Below are 6070 nucleotides of genomic sequence, written 5' to 3'. Positions count from 1 at the left end.
GGCCTTTCGGACTCAAGGGTCCCAGGTTCAATTCCGGTCAAGGGCATGTACCTTGGTTGCGGGCATGTCCCCAGTGGGGAGTGTGCAGGATGCAGCTGACCAATATTTCTCTCTCATCGATGTTTCTAACTCTCTATCCCTCTCCCTTCCTCTCTGTAAAAAATCAGTAAAATATATTTTTTAAAAAAAATAGATCATTCATGCTAAATCAATAAAAAACATTGGCCTTAATGAAACATTAGATCAGATGGACTTAAAGACATGTAGAGAGCATTTCATACAAAAGCAACAAAATACACATTCTTCTCAAGTAAACATGGGAACTTCGCCAGAAGAGATCATACCATAGGTCACAAAAATAATCTTAATAAATTTAAGAATATTGAAATAATATCAAATATCTTTTTGAAAACAATGGTCTAAAACTATAAATCAATTACAAGAAGAAAACTGAAAAATTTATAAATGTGTAGAGATTAAATAACATGCAATTGAACCAACCAGTGGGTGAAAAAACAAAACAAAAGGGAAGTAGAAAAGAAACCTTGAGCCAAGTGAAAATGGGAGTACAACACACCAAGACATTTGAAATACAGCAAAAACTGTCCGAAGAGGGAAGTTATAATGATAAATGTCTATATTAAGAAACAAGGAAGACCTCAATTAAGTAACCTAACTTTACAACTCAAGAAATTAGAGAAAGAAAAACAAACAAAGCTCCAAGTTAGTAGAAGGAAGGGAATAACAAAAATCAGAGCAGAATAAATAAAAAAGAAACTACAAAGACAATAGAAAAGATATGTAAAACTAAGAGCTGGTTCTTTGAAAATATAAACAAAATAGAGAAACCTGTAGCTAGATTCCCTAAGGAAAAATAAAGACAGAGGACTCAAATAAATAAAATCAGAAATTAAAGAGGAAACATTACAGCTGACACCACAGAAATACCAAAACATATAAAACAATTAGCAACAATTATATAACAACAAATTGGACAACACAGAAATGGATAAGTACCTAGATACATATAACCTAACAAGACTGAATCATGAAGAAATAAAAAATCTGATCAATTACTAGTAAGGATATTAAATCATTACTCAAAAAACTTCCAAAAAACAAAAGTCCAGGATTATAGGTCTTTACTAGTGAATTCTACTAAACATTTAAATAAGAGTTAAGACCAATTCTTCTGAAACATATCCAAAACATTGGAGAGGAGGAAATACTTCCAAACTCATTTGTGAGGCCAGCATTACCCCAATACCAACACCAGAAAAGGAAAACACAAAAAAGAAAATCATAAGTCAATATCTCTCAGTAACATACAGGCAAAAATTATTAACAAAATATTAGCAAACAAAAACAGGAATAATTTAAAAGGATCATATGCCATGATGAACTCAGATTTATTCCAGGGATTCAAGGGTGGTTCAACACTGGCAAGTCAATCAATGTGATACACCATATTAACAAAGTAAAGGATAGCCCTGGCCGGTTTGGCTCACTGGATAGAGCGTCGGCCTAGGAACTGAAAGGTCCCAGGTTCGATTCCAGTCAAGGGCATGTACCTTGGTTGTGGGCACATCCCCAGTGAGGGGTGTGCAGGAGGCAGCTGATCGGTGCTTCTCTCTCCTTGATGTTTCTGGCTCTCTATCCATCTCCCTTCCTCTCTGTGAAAAAGCAATAAAATATATTTTTAACAAACAAAAAGTAAAGGATAAAAATTATATAATCATCTTAATATATGCAGAAAAATAATTTGATAAAATTCAACATCCAGCCTAGCCAACATGGCTCTGTGGTTGAGCATTGACCTATGAACCAAGAGATCAGGGTTCCATTCTGGTCAGGGCACATGCCTGGGTTGCTGGCTCAATCCCCAGTAGGAGGTGTGCAGGAGGCAGCCAATCAATGATTCTCTGTCATCATTGATGTTTCTATCTCTTTCTCTTTCTGTTCCTCTCTAGAATCGATAAAAATATAGTTTTCAAAATTCAATATCCATTCATAACAAAACTCTCAACAAAATGTATATAAAGGAAACATCCTTCAACATAGTAAAAGCTATATATAACAAGGCCACATCTAACAACATACTCAATGATAAAAAGCTGAAGGCTTCTTCTCTAGTGCAGAAACAATACAAGGATGCCCACTCTTGTTACTTTTACTCAATGTAATATTGGAAATCTAGCCAGTGCAATTAGGCAAGACAGATAAATAAAAGTCATTCAAATTGAAAATCAAGAAGTAAAACCGCCTCTTTATAGATGACATGATTTTACATATATATTACTATTATTTGTTAATGATAAAGAGGTCAATCCAACAAAAGGATATAACATTTGCTAATATTTATGCACCCACCATAGTAGCACCTAAATATAAAAAGCAAATATTAAAGGGTAAAATATACAGCGGTATAATAATAACAAGGAACCTTACTACTCCACTTTCATCAATAAATAGATTGATGAAATAAACAGAATCAATAAAAACATTGGCCTTAGTGATATATAAAGACTCCAGCAAAATCTGTTAGAACTAATAAATATACTCTGAAAAAATTTCAGGATACAAAATCAATATACAAAAATCTGTATAACAATCAGAAAGAAAATTAAGAAACAATCTCAGAGAGTCCAAGACGGGGTCCTCCTGGAGCGGAAAGTGCCTCTGCCTCACCTCTCCCTGGCAGGTAAAAGGTGTCTGCTTTCTGCAGCATACGTGGACAGCCAGAAATGGGAAGCAAGAGAAAAAGAAGATTGTCACCTCGATGATCTGGCATCTTTAATGGATAAAACATACGAGAAAAAGTTGCCTGTCAGTTCTTTAACAATATCACGGTTTGTGGACAACATTTCATCTCGAGAAGAGATAGATCATGCAGAATATTACCTTTACAAATTCTGGCACAGCCCCAGTTGCTGGTACCTGAGAGACTGGACTATCCACACCTGGATTAGGCAGTGTCTAAAATATGGTGCACAAGACAAGGCCTTATATACCCTTGTAAATAAGGTTCAATATGGAATTTTCCCAGATAACTTTACATTCAATTTACTGGTAGATTATTTCATAAAGAAAAAAAAATTACCAAGATGCTTTATCCATGGTTTTTGAGGTCATGATGCAAGTAGCCTTTGAAGTACCTTCCACCCAGCTTCTCTCCCTCTATGTTTTATACCACTGCCTGGCAAAGAAGACAGACTTCACTTGGGAAGAGGAGAGGAACTTTGGTGCATCCCTGTTACTCCCAGGCCTAAAGCAAAAGAACTCAGTGGGGTTGAGTTCCCAGCTGTATGGCTATGCACTTCTGGGGAAGGTGGAATTGCAGCGAGGACTTCGGGCTGTTATCACAACATGCCACTGCTGTGGCCACCAGGCTACCTTGACAAAGCCCTCCAGTTAATGGAGAAGGTGGCCTCCTCCCCAGAAGATGAAAAGCTATGTAGAGAAGCGCTCCACTTTCTGGACAGAGCACTGCAGGCTCTGATGGCTTCAGCCCAGGAGCCCTCAGAGGAACAGCCCCAAGAAGGGGAGGACAGCCAGGGCCCGGAAGAGCTGGTGGAGCAGTTGGACATGGAAGAAACTGAACAGTCCAAGCTTTTCCCCGCTACCTAGAGCGATTTAAGGCCTTACATTCCCAGCTTCAGGCTCTGGGCAAAGTTGAGTCAGAGTCTTTTGATGCTAACCACCCATCTCATCAAAGACCAGCTGCCTGCCTGTGAAGCAGAAGACATCGCCACCTGCGAGCAGAAGTTGCAGCAGTGGCATTGGGATTTGTTGTACTTGATTCAGTGGGAACAGGAGTTCAGGGAGAAGGCAACGCAGGAGCACCTGGCTCAGCAACAGCAAAGGCGGCTGCCTAACAGGCCCCACGGCCCAGCCCCACCACAGGGACTTCATCAGCCCCATCACGGGATCACTGTGACCATCATGGGTTCACTGTGACTGTGATGGCAGCCTCAGCCTCCTCCATCCACCTTCTCCTTCTGTTAGCCGTCCACCTGTGCGAGGAACGCCGAGATGTTCTACAGACAGAGGCCTTGTGTCTGCCCGTGCAGGCCTCCCACTCTTAGTTCCAGGGGCTGTGGAACTAGGAAAGCGGTCAGACTGCAATCACCAGCTACCTCGGAGCTCCTGATGGGGTGCCAGGGTTCAGGTATCCGGTCTCAAGCACAGGCTTTTGAATGGTCTCTCTCCCCCAACCTGAGGCAAACTGCACGTCCTGGGGGACTTCAGTCCCTTCTCCTCTCTGGGGCCGTCTCCACATTCTCCTTCCCTGTGTCTCACCCAGATCTGAATTGGGAGGTCAGTCAATGGCTTTCAAATTGCAGGAACCTCTGTGGCATTTTAGAATGTATGGACTCTTGAGGAGAAAGCTAGTCTTCTTGGCTGGGAGCTTCTCCATCATGTTGAGGTACCTTATTCCAACCCATTGTCTCAGCTCCTTCATTAAGTAGGTCAGATGAGCCTTTTGTGCACACACACACATACACCCACACACATGCACGCACACATACAGCTTGTGAACACACATCTCAGTCAGAGAAGTTGCAGAAAATCTGGGACAGCATGGGCTTCCAGGGCATGGGAGAATGGGTAATTATCAAACCCTCAGGAGGCCAGCATTCCTGAAGTTTCTCTGTGAAAGGGGTTGGGGCAGCTCTTGCTTGCTGTGTAATTTTGCCTTTAAGTGCAGTGTACTTCTATTCTGGATTGCGGTCTTTTATCAAGAACCAGTGGAAATAAATGTTCTTGGATTCTTTTGTTGGGGAAAAAAAAAAAGAAAGAAACAATCTTATTCATAGTTGTATCAAAAAGGATAAAAAAATAAATGAGTAACAAAGTTTGATAATTACTTTGGAAATATAAAGTGTGATATAATTTATTTATATTATTCTTTTATGAATTAACTAGAGGCCCAGTGCACGAAATTCATGCATGGGCAGGGTCCCTAGGCCTGGCCAGCAATCAGAGCCTATCTGTGGGGTGACCAGTGAGGGGATCGGGGCCCCCCATTGGCACCCACCTTGGCCAGCCTGGGGCTGCAGGCTGGGGCAGCTCCTGCATTGCACATCTGCCCCCTGGTGGTCAGTGCACATCATAGCAACTGGTCGTTCCACTGTTCGGTCAATTTGAATATTAGGCTTTTATTATATAGGATATGGCATACAAATTTAAATCAATAAGCTATTCATACAAAGAAAAAATGTGGTGTTATAAAATATTTTACATCAAACAATCAAAATGGAAAATGCCTACAATACATTATATATATATATATCTTTTCTATATGACCCAGTATGCATTTTAAAGCTATACATAATGTTTAATATCGAATCAGTGTTAAGCTGTTGATACTGTCAAATTCTTCTTTTTTTCCCTTCCAGTATCAACACATCTCAGACTTTTTCAGTGTTATAAATATGTTTTCTATTTTCTAAAAAATTCCCTAGCACATGTACAAAGATGAGTATAATGAGTTCTATAAAAAGATATAGAATTCTTTATTGTGAACTAGAGGCCGGGTGCACAAAAATTTGTGCACTGGCGGGGGGGGGCGCGTTCCTTAGCCCGGCCTGTGCCCTCTCGCAGTCTGGGACCCCTTGGGGGATGACTACCTGCTGGCTTAGGCCTGCTCCCGGGGGATTGGGCCTAAGCTGGCAGTCAGACATCCCTCTGGCAGCCTGGGAGCCCTCGGGGAATGTCCACTCCCTTAGCGCTGCTGAGGAGGTGGGAGAGGCTCCCGCCACCACCGCTGCTCTGGCAGCCATCAGCCTGGCTTGTGGCTGACCAGAGCTCCCCCTGTGGATGCGCACTGACCACCACGGGGCAGTTCCTGCAATGAGCGTCTGCCCCCTGGTGGTCAGTGTGTGTGTCATATTTACCAGTCATTTCCAGTCGTTCTGCTTTTAGGGTCAATTTGCATATTAGCCTTTTATTATATAGAATAGGGGCCTGGTGCACAGGTGGGGCTGGCTGATTTGCTGTGAAGGGTGTCCTGGATCTGTGTGGGGGGCCCGCTGGGGTGCCTGGCCAGCCTGAGGGAGGGGCTGAGGGA

General features: G+C 41.9%; 1 pseudogene; it reads left to right on the top strand.

Annotated features, from left to right (window-relative positions):
- The first annotated feature begins 2656 nt into the window (after positions 1 to 2656).
- On the top strand, positions 2657 to 3957 carry LOC102772108 (annotated as a pseudogene).
- Positions 3958 to 6070: the final 2113 nt, after the last annotated feature.

The sequence above is a fragment of the Myotis davidii genome, unplaced genomic scaffold (assembly GCF_000327345.1).
Source record: "Myotis davidii unplaced genomic scaffold, ASM32734v1 scaffold421, whole genome shotgun sequence".
Taxonomy (NCBI): domain Eukaryota; kingdom Metazoa; phylum Chordata; class Mammalia; order Chiroptera; family Vespertilionidae; genus Myotis; species Myotis davidii.
This window is presented reverse-complemented; position numbering and strand designations above follow the sequence as displayed.